Source organism: Megascapheus bottae, chromosome 10, assembly GCF_031878675.1.
Source record: "Megascapheus bottae isolate mThoBot1 chromosome 10, mThoBot2.hap1, whole genome shotgun sequence".
Taxonomy (NCBI): Eukaryota; Metazoa; Chordata; class Mammalia; order Rodentia; family Geomyidae; genus Megascapheus; species Megascapheus bottae.
In genome coordinates this window covers 13244714-13256161 of record NC_143518.1, presented here as the reverse complement: position 1 = coordinate 13256161, position 11448 = coordinate 13244714, and positions in this window count along the sequence as shown.

Below are 11448 nucleotides of genomic sequence, written 5' to 3'. Positions count from 1 at the left end.
TGTTCAAAGACAGCCCAGAAGTGGCACTGTGGCTCAGGGGTAAAGTACTAGCTTTGAGCCAAAGAGATGAGGGGTAGTGCCCAGGCTCAGAGTTTAAGGCTCACAACAAACAAAATGACGAAGAAGAAGAAAGAAGAAGAAGAAAGAAGAAGAAGAAGAAGAAGAAGAAGGAGGAGGAGGAGGAGGAGGAGGAGGAGGAGGAGGAGGAGGAGGAGGAGGGAGGGGGAGGGCGAGGAAGAAGGAAGAAAGCCAAAAGATTCCCTTTGCAACGTTCTTGAATCCCTTAAATGTATTCCATTCACAATGGAAAAAAATGTATGTGGCATACCGGAAGTGGTGCTGAGGCTCAAGTGGTAGTAGAGCTCTAGCCTTGAGAAATTCCAAGGATAATACTCAGGCACTGAGCTCAAGCCCAGGACTGGTAAAAAATACATATGTGTGTGTGTGTGTGTGTGTGTGTGTGTGTGTGTGTGTGTGTGTGTGTGTGTGTATGTATGTATGTATATATATATATATACATGTGGAAGCTCAAATGAAATTTATTTATGAAGTTGTTTTGATGTACTTGAAATCCAAAGAAATGTGATAGAAAAGAAATACTCAAATTTCCTATAAAATCATAGAGTTAGGTCTCATTTTCCATTTTGAGTCAACTCTTCAGTTATTATAAAAATTATTTTAAATGCTCCAATCTCTGCACATTGGGAATTTTATTTTAGGACTCAAGTCATGATATTTTGATTTTGTAGCCTGTATCATGAAATTTTCATCTGAAATCCAGGTTGATATTCTAGGGATAAACCCAATCATATATGTTGATGTTTTGAGAAAAATTTTGCTTATGACTGGGGGAAAGTAATAGAGTCATTACCAATATTACTAGACACTTTCCCAAAATCAAGGGCTACTTTCCCAGAAACAACTTGACATGTTGTGAACAAGACTTTTATATCAATTGAAGAAAGCCTCCTATGCTAGTTTGTATATCCTTATGTATCCACTAAAGGGGAGGTCACAATCTATTAAGTTCAACATAGATTTCAAAAGGCTGTATCTTGAGATATTAGTTGACTAAAGATGATCAATCTAATTCAACAGCACTTCTGCGGGAAAAATGTTAACAGAAGTAATTTTATAGAAGAAAATTGATTCATGTTAGAGACTTAAATCCATAAAAAATAAACACTAGATACTGAATAAAGTAGCTTGTTTTACTTATGTAGGATATAAAATATCATTATTTTGAATACCAGTATACTGTTAACTTATAATGATTACCAGGTGAATATATATACATATATATACATATATATAATTCAAGTTCTTTCTGTTAATGTGAATCATTGGAACACATATATGATTGTCATTTTCCCAGAGTAAACTTTGTGATCACTTGCCAGTGTATCTGTTTACAGCCCCCATTTTAACTACATCATCTATGTAATGAGTGTCAGTATTAATTTGCAGATTTTACATAGATTCTTGCAAAATAATTTCTCTTGCAGTTACACAAAAAATTCAAGCCAATCTAACTGAAATCTGCTGTGGACATACTTTTCATCATCCTCTAGTATTTCTATGCCTTGTTTTATATATTATAGAAACTAACCTGTAATATAAATCTAACTTCAATACCAGCAATCTCTGTGTACAGCTTTGATTTTTGTCAGCTTCCTCAAGATAACACTTAGAATCAAACTTTAGTGTTTTTTGTCACTAGACAGCAGTAATAAACTCCAGGTGCTTATGAGAAAGTTGATTTGTCCCTTGTCTGTATTGCTTGAAGGATAGCCATCCAGTTACTAAAAATGAATTCTGTGTCCTTATTATTCTCATGTCTCTATACTATTACTGCATGGTCTCTAAATAGGATAGGGCCAGGAAATGTAGTATGGCCTTAATAATTTTAAGTAATCGATTCCATGTCTACTAGAATCTCCAAATAAAACTGTTATAATTTCTTTAATTTTACATTCCAAGCCATATTCTACATTGACTTTGGATAGTACAGGCAAAGTATTTGATAAAGTCAAAGACATGTTGTCCTAGAATTGGAGAGAAAGGTATTTCTTATTATCTAACCTATGTACAAGAGTCATGTTCTCACAGATTCCCCTGAGTTCCACCCCTCAGAGAAAACTAACAGGAATCAAGGGAATTGCTCCACCTACTGTACGGCTGCTGAATTAAAAGAATCAAAATCTCTGGGCTCTGGTGACTCATGCCTAGAATCCTAGCTCCTCAATGAAATCTGAGCACCATGGTTACAAGCCAGTCTTGACAGGAATGTCTAGTTACTATTTTCTCCAATAATCACAGAAAATTCCAGAAATAGAGCCTTAGCTAAAGTGGTTGATCATTAGCTGTGAGCAGAAGGAGCTCAAGGACAGTCCCTAGGCCCAGAGCAGAGTTCAAGCCCCAGGACTAGCCGCAAAAAAAAAAAAAAAAAAAAAAAAAAAAAAAGCAGACAAACAAGCAAACCCCCCAAAAACTTAGAAATCTTCAGTCTTTTGTAAGAGTTTCACTGAATACACTGTGTCCCTTATGAAATCATCATTAATATTTGTGGTGGACAGTAAAAAGTACCTGCATTTTCCTATACAGAAACTGAGGCCAAGATGATCTAGGGCAAAGACCTTTAAGGCCTCTGAATATAAGATAAATCCAAACTGGAGCTACATGAAGAACTGTGCCCCAGAACATAACATGAAATAAAGGAAGTGTGTTTGAAAGTAGAACAATCATGCACCTGAGTGTCCAGATATTTAATGTACTTCTGATGTTTCTTGAAATCCCTCAAGTTTTTGAGTGCTAACAGGTTTAAGGAAAAGTATACAGTATGCTCTAAATACCTTCCAGTTCCATGTTAGTACCTGTGTCAGACCTTCAGGTTTCTACTACATACCTGATTAGACTTCACTGCTACAGGATCTTTTGGGTGATGTGTATAATAGATTTTAGAATGTCTCCTTGAAGAGCTTGTTATGTTTCTTCTAATAATGGGATGTGACAGCTAGTATAAGATCATAAACAGGAAAATTCACATTCCATTACACATATCTCAAAGTTTATCTTCCACAAGTAGCCACCAATGCTTACATTATAAATCTAGCATCCTACTCAATTTTGTATGAGGTTAACAAAAAGGCACATGTTCCCAAGTTTAAATCAAGTATCATACCATCATTTCACCTAAGGAAATAACTAAATACGCTTACTGGAATCTTCCTAGCCCATATGTGGATTGTTTTCCAAAAAATTTTAATAAAATTTCACTTTAATAATTCAACAAACTAATATTTTATGTGTATTTAAAACATGTCTCTAATGAATAGTGGTTAATAAAGTGCTTTGGAAAACAATTGACTATTCAAATACTTCTAAGACACAGATTCTTGGTGAGGGTCTCAAGGTGGAATTGCACTTGCATTGACTCTTATGCATGGCTAACATATTTAAATGGGGTGGAGGGGAAGAGAGAGAGAGAAGAGAGAGAGAGAGAGAGAGAGAGAGAGAGAGAGAGAGAGACAGACAGACAGACAGACAGACAGACAGACAGACAGAGACAGAGAGAGAGAGAGAGACAGAGACAGAGACAGAGACAGACAGACAGAGAGACAGAGAAAGACAGGGAGAGAGAGAAAGAGGGGTAAGAGAGACAGGAAAACAACAGTTTAAAGTGTTCCTAAATCCGACTAGCATCATTTTTATTTAAAAATATTATTGTTGGCTGGGCGAGGTGGCTCAGGCCTGTAATCCTAGCTACTCAGGAGGCTGAGATCTGAAGATCAAGGTTGTTCAAAGCCTGCCCAGGCACAAAAGAACCTGAGACTCTTATCTCCAATTAACCCCTAGAAAACAGGAAGTGGAGCTTGGCTCAAAGTTAGGGTGATAGCCTTGAGCTGAAGGGCTAGGGACAGCACCCAGGTCGAGTTCAAGTCCCCACTTTTTCCTTCCAATATCACCCCTAAGTTACATAGCTAATTTTAAACTTAGCAACTGTGACTATCACTGCTTCATTAATTCACTCTTTATTCCAGTGTCCTCCTTACCCTCCCCAAAACAGATAAAAGAACAAACAAAATGAAAGTAAAGCCGGGCGGGGTGGTTCACGCCTAAACACTAGCTACTCAGGAGACTGAGATCTGAGGATCAAGGTTGAAAACCAGCCTGATCACAAATGGACCTGAAACTTATCTCCAGGGACCAGATGTAGTAGTGAAACTGACTAGTCACTATATTGAAAATGAAAATGAATTATGCAACTTGTGGGAGAGATGGATTCAGAGAGAAAATGCTAGGAAGAAATTAGAGAACAGGCAACACTATTCAAATAGAAATGTACTAATTACCTGACTTATACACCTAACCACTCTATAGAATAAGAAAAAGGAAAGGAAAGAAGGAGGAAAGGAAGGTAAGAAGGAAGGAAGGGAGGAAGGAAGGAAGGAAAGAAGGAAGGAAGGAAGGAAGGAAGGAAGGAAGGAAGGAAGGAAGGAAGGAAGGAAGGAAGGAAAGAAAGAAAGAAATTATATTATTTTCCTTAAAGCCATTTTCAATAACAAGAAATAGACCCCATGAACTTGTTCTTTTTTCTCAGATTCACTATATAAACTATATTACAAAAATACATCCTCCCTGGCACAACAATTGAAATTCCACGCATTTTTCTTGGTTCATTTTGGTATGTGGAAAATTGGAGCAAACTTTTCTGTAACTTGTGCACTAAAAAGTGTAGGCATAACTTCTACTAAGTAATTTCTTCATTTATCAGTTTGTACCTCAAAGTGGATGTTATTTGATGTACCATGGCTCTACTTCTGTGTAGGAGACAATATTCTTATCCCTATTAATTGAAATGATAGAAATATACTTTTTTTTTCTTATAGAGCAAGAGGTTTTCCACTGCAAACTGAGGGTGGCTTTCCAAAACCTTATTTCTTACATGAGAATGTATTGAATGACTGAAAAGGGAACAAGTTACCTCAGGCAAAAAGCTAACTTCAAGCAGTGGTTTCTTAAATTTGGCTACTACACCATTCCTCAGTCAATCTCTTGTAAGAGTAGGTTCCCTATAAAATGCTCTGTGCAAAATAAAAATTAAGATGATACAGATTGCCCTACAAGTTTCTATAAAATGACTGTGTTAAATGAATATATTTACAGAGATAATGAAGTTTGTTATATAATGATATATATAATTCTTCAAAATAATGTTCAGAAAAAGAATGGTTAGAGATTGTAGTGAAATATGGCCATAGAGGATGAAGAGAAGATAAATGAACTCTAGGATATGGAAACAAGAGGTTTATCTTTGTGATTATTACTCTTAATGTACTATATGAAGCTCTTTCTTTTCCTTTCTTTTTTGAGTTATTTCATGTTACTGTATCTTAATGTGGTATCTGGTATATTTTATATATGTTCATTTGTTTATTTGAAAAAGGGAAGATTAGGGAAAAACAAGATGAGTGTGAGGGGGTGGGGGAGGAAGAGTGGGAGAAAAACAGAAGAAATAACAATGTTCAAGAATTAATATACCCACTACCTGACAAAAGTAACTGTAACACCTCTGAATATCACCCCAACAATAAAAGAAAGAATAAAAAAGAAAACATAGTAAAAGATACCATTGTTTGCACCTATATATCAATTCAATATAATTTTGAAAGCCAAAAATGCTGATTGCTTCAGATGAAGAATCTGTGACACATATGGTGCTATATGTAATGTCCTTGTCATAAGTTGTGAAATGGTGAATAGCCTCTGAGAATTTGAATTAAGCCAAATATCAAATTTTATATATTTATATTCTTTAAAGTCATTTATATAGAAATCATAAATATATGTACCCATATAAAATGTTATTTGCTTCCTTGAAGATTTTTCATATACAAACACATGTCTAGCAGGATTTTTATGTCACTTCATGTTTAACAACTCAATCACATGAAGAATAATCCTCATCCCTAGAATTCTTAAGGTATGTTTTCCATTAACTGCCAACTGAATTCTCTAGCTGTTTTGACAAGATTATTTCCTATATTCCTTCACTAATCTATGGGAATAGTATCATTTTATAATGATAGAACTGTCCTTGGAGCTTCAGCACATCAGAAAATTAGTATATTGCAATAGAAATGCAGCCTCATTGCATAACTAGCCAACTGTGCCATAAACAGCAAAATAAGTTCAGTATTCATTTAAGGGATAAGCATGTATCATAAATGACAGGAGAATTTCTGTGGTGAAGTCATGAATGATTGCCAACAACAAAATATTTAACAGAATAATGTGGGGGGAAATAATTTTTGTTAGGTTAAGTGATTTTTTAAGTCAGGTAACCTCAGCTAATTTCTAGCCTATGAATATAGCTTGATGGATGAAAGACAAAGTATAACAGATATTTTCCCATCTATTAAGTGAAAATAATAATAATAATAGAAAACAACAAATTAAGTTAACATAAAATTATTATGTGAATATTACTAGAAAACTTATGTTCAGAACAAAATTGAAACTCCATTTACTGTATTCTGTTTGCATAAATAAGTCATTGTCTCAATTTTTCTGTTTATATTCAACTTTGATTTAGCTTCTTTCATACGTATACATGTATACTTGTCAAGCCAATAACTAATTTCATTTTGATCTGTCCTGTACTTCGTAAAAAAAAAGAATTCCACCACTCGGCACTTATCCAAACATCCAGAAACAAGGACAGACTAAATCCACTAGCAAAAAGATGTTCATTGCAGCACTATTTACCATAGCAAAGATATGGAACAAACCTAGATGTCCCTCAGTTGATGAATGGATCAACAAGATGTGGTATTTATACACAATGGAATTCTATGCTGCAGTCAGAAATAACAACATTGCCCCATTTGTAAGGAAATGGAAAGATTTGGAAAAAATCATATTAAGTGAAGTAAGCCAGACTCAAAAGAACATAGGCCCAATAGTCTCCCTAATTTGTCATAATTAGTAGAAACCTTGGGCTCTCCTAGTAGAGATTTACAATAGAGCAAAACCTTGATATATAAGGCCATATAGAATGACACTGCATGAAAGGACCTCTAGGATAAGGAAACAAAAGCCATATAATGAGTGATTGTTGTCCTTAATGTACTATGTTATCTCTTATCTCTTTTGCCATCCCTTGGTTATCTCATATTGTTACAACATTTCACCTTATTATCTGATATATTTTATATGTGTGTATGTGCTTAATTGGTTATTTGAAATTGGATAGGAAAAGGGGAATAAAATGAGTGGGGGACGGTGGGAGGGAAATGGGGACCATGTCATGAGAAAGAATATCAATGTTTGTGAAGTTATGCATCTTCTATCTGGTGAATATAAAGTAACCCTTCTGTTAATCACAATAAAAAACAAAAAAGGCCCCATGAGTATCTTATTTATTTAAGCTTTAAAAAATCCTCTAATTTACAATTTTTCAAATTTATTTCCTATTACACTTATCACTTTTACAGTCATTATCAAGCTTGCTTTAGTTAGTGTCAGCTGCAAAACTGATGGGAAGGGTTTTAATTAATTTAGTTATTCATATGTATAGCTTAATTCTCAGAAATGATTTTTTATCTTGACCCTCCAAGAACAATGCTTGTACAACAGAAAAAGGTCTCATATCTAAACCATATCAACGGCTCGAAAAATTGAATCACTCCAAAACTAATCTCCAAAGAAACAACTATCCCATTAAAAGATGGGCCAAAGACTTGAAGAGAATTTTCTCTGAAGAAGAAACAAAAATGTCCTATAGACACATGAAGAAATGCTCAACATCTCTGGTCATAAAAGAAATGCAAATCAAAACAACTCTAAGATTCCACCTCACTCCAGTTAGAATGGCCAGGATCAAGAAATCTAACAACAACAGATGCTGGCTGGGAAGCAGCCAGGAGGGATCACTACTACACTGTTGGTGGGAGGCAAACTCATTCAATCACTATGGAAAGTAGTATGGCAGTTCCTCAAAAGACTAAACATAGAGCTCCCCTCTGACCCAGCAATTCCACTACCTGGCATTTACCCAATCATCCAGAAACAAGGACATACTAAATCCACTACCACAACAATGTTCATTGCAGCACTATTTACCATAGCAAAGATATGGAACCAACCCAGATGCCCCTCAGTTGATGAGTGGATCAACAAGATGTGGTATTTATACACAATGGAATTCTATGCTGCCGTCAAAATGAAAGGCATTGCCCCGTTTGTAAGGAAATGGACTTAGAAAACATCATATTAAGTGAAGTAAGCCAGACTCAAAGGAACATAGGCTCAATGGTTTCCCTCATTTGTCATAATCAGGGGTTCACTCTCTTTTCCCTTCCTTTTCTGCCTGTTTACTTCCCTCTCTTCCCCACTTCTCCATTCCTCTTCTATTCCCATCCCTTCCTTCTCCTGCTGTCTGTGTCTGACAGTCTGTGTCTGTCTGTCTGTCTGTCTGTCTGTCTGTCTGTCTGTCTGTCTTCTGTTAAATAGAAAGAGTGAGACAGTGAATAGCTGATTGAAATAACTCTTTTGAAATCAGGAATTCTTGGGCACTAAATCATACGGCAAAATAAAGAACCTGCATAGCAAGATGTCATCGTAGAAAAGAAGTGCTAAAATTGAAATCCTTAGATAAATGGGAAAAAGTGACAAATTTATTCTTCTATCTAAATAGGCTAACTACTATTTGTTAAAATAGCATGTGCCATTTGCAAGTTCTGTAAACTAAGTCTGCCTATATGTCATTACATTTACATTCTTATATCTGAAGTTAAAAATATTTAAAATAATTTGATAATTCTTTCAATAGAATAAAGATGCTCATATAGATAAGTGATTTCTATTTACATGCTTTATAACACTTTCTGGATCCTGATTTAAAAATACAGAAAATCTTTCCCTTTTTGATGCATCTTTACAAAATTATCTATTTTGTAATTTGTCATAATTTGTTTACTTGGTAAAAGAACCAATGAATTAAAATAATATACTTAAATTTGATAAACATTCCCAGTTTAATATTTGTGGAAGTAACATATAATACCTTGAAATAAAACATCAACATAGCTCCAGAATATATCTAATTTATCGAACTTTTAAACATGAAATATGACATAAACAGATATGAAGGTAAAATAATTTCATAGGTGTTTAATAGACTGTGCATACAAGCACACACTTTAAACAAGTCTCAGTGATCATATTCTTATACCAACTGCATACAAATTACAGTTTTCCTGCATAGCCTTTAGTGAGTCATCTCTCTCTGAATGGGTCATTCATTTTGTTGCAAGCATTCGACATCAAGATAAATGGAATGGGGCTGGGAGTTTGGCCTAGTGGTAGAGTGCTTGCCTAGCATGCACGAAGACCCGTGTTCGATTCCTCGGTATCCCACATACATAGCAAAAAGCTGGAAGTGGTGCTGAGGCTCAAGTGGTAGAGTGCTAGCCTTGAGAAAGTCCAAGGACAGTACTCAAACCCTGAGCTCAAGCCCAGGACTGGCAAAAAAAAAAAAAGAAAAAAAAGGAAGATAAATGGAATATATTGAACAATACATCCAATTAATTTCTTTAAAAGTGATGCCATTTGGAAAATTATTAAATAGAAGTCTATGCTGGGACATGTTTACACACAATAAAAATTTAGCAATCTGTAGTATTGCTACTGAACTTCACATGTCCTTTTGCAGAAAATAGCTATAATGTGCTTAAGTTGCTATCGAATATAATGCTATTCCATTTTTTTTCAGCACTATGCATTGAACTCATTGTACCACTAGAATCTCATATCAAGTACTTTTATTTGCATTTTGTTTCTGAGGTAGTCTATCTTAATACTTTTCTTCATTAACAGTATTGAATTCCCAACTCTTGATTCCTCGGTCTTGAACAGACTATAGAAGTGAACCACCATACCTGTTATTCTAATTATTAAAATAATTTAAATGTGTAGTTTCATCTTATCCTGATTCAAGTTTCTTGTCACTGTCTATGAAATTGCTAATTATTTTGACCTATTCGACAATTTCTTTCTTTTTTTTCTTTTTTGCCAGTCTTGGGCTTGAACTCTGAGCACTGTGCTTGGACTTTTTCAAGGCCAGAGCTCTATCATTTGAGCACCACTTCCGGCTTTTTTCTATGTATGTGATACCGAGGAATCTGGGTCTTCATGCATGCTAGGCAAGCACTCCAAAAACGTTTTCTTTTTTTTTTGGGGGGGGTGCGGGTTACATGATATTTGCCAGATAGATGGTGCATTGGTTCCCATACATTGATAGGCTTTCACATGTCTTGGTCCTCATTTCCCTCCCCCCCACCCCCACCCCTCATCTTGTTTTCCCTTGTTCCCTATCCAATTTCAAATAACCAAATACAAATATATCCGATATATCAGGTAACAAAGTGAGATACTGTAACAATATGAGATAACCAAGGGACAGCAAAGGAGATGTGAACTAACGTAGTACCTTAAGAACAACAATCATTCATTATATGGCTTATGTTTCTATATCCTAGAGATCCTTTCATTCAGCGTCCTACTATATGGCCTTTTGTATCAAGGTTTTGCTCTATTGCAAATCTCTGCTAGGAGAGCCCAAGGTTTCTACTGATTATGACAAATGAGGGAAACCATTGAGCCTAAGTTCCTTTGAGTCTGGCTTATTTCACTTAATATGATCTTTTCTAAGTCTTTTCATTTCCTAACAAATGGGGCAATGTCATTCTTTCTGACAGCAGCATAGAATTCCATTGTGTACAAATACCACAACTTGTTGATCTACTCATCAACTGAGGGACATCTAGGTTGGTTCCATATCTTTGCTACGGTGAATAATGCTGCAATGAACATTGTTGTGCTGGTGGATTTAGTATGTCCTTGTTTCTGGATGATTGGGTAAAGGCCAAATAGTGGAATTGCTGGGTCATAGGGGAGCTCTATGTTTAGTCTTTTGAGGAACTGCCATACTGCTTTCCATAGTGGTTGAACAAGTTTGCACTCCCAGCAACAGTGTAGTAGTGATGTCTCCTGGCCACATCCCCTCCAGCATCTGTTATTAGTTTTCTTGATCCTGGCCATTCTAACTGGAGTGAGGTGGAATCTTAGAGTTGTTTTGATTTGCATTTCTTTTATGACCAGAGATGTTGAGCATTTCTTCATGTGTCTATAGGCCATTTTTGTTTCTTCTTCAGAGAAGACTTTCTTCAAGTCTTTGGCCCATATTTTAATGGGATGGTTGTTACTTTGGAGATCAGTTTTGGATTGATTCCATTTTTTGAGCTGGTGATATATTTTAGATATGAGGCCTTTGTCTGTTGTATGGTTGGTGAAGATCTTCTCCCACTCTGTAGGCTTCCTAATTAGCTTACTAGCTATGTCCTTTGCCATACAAAAACTCTGCATTAATCATTCTTTAAAGAAATG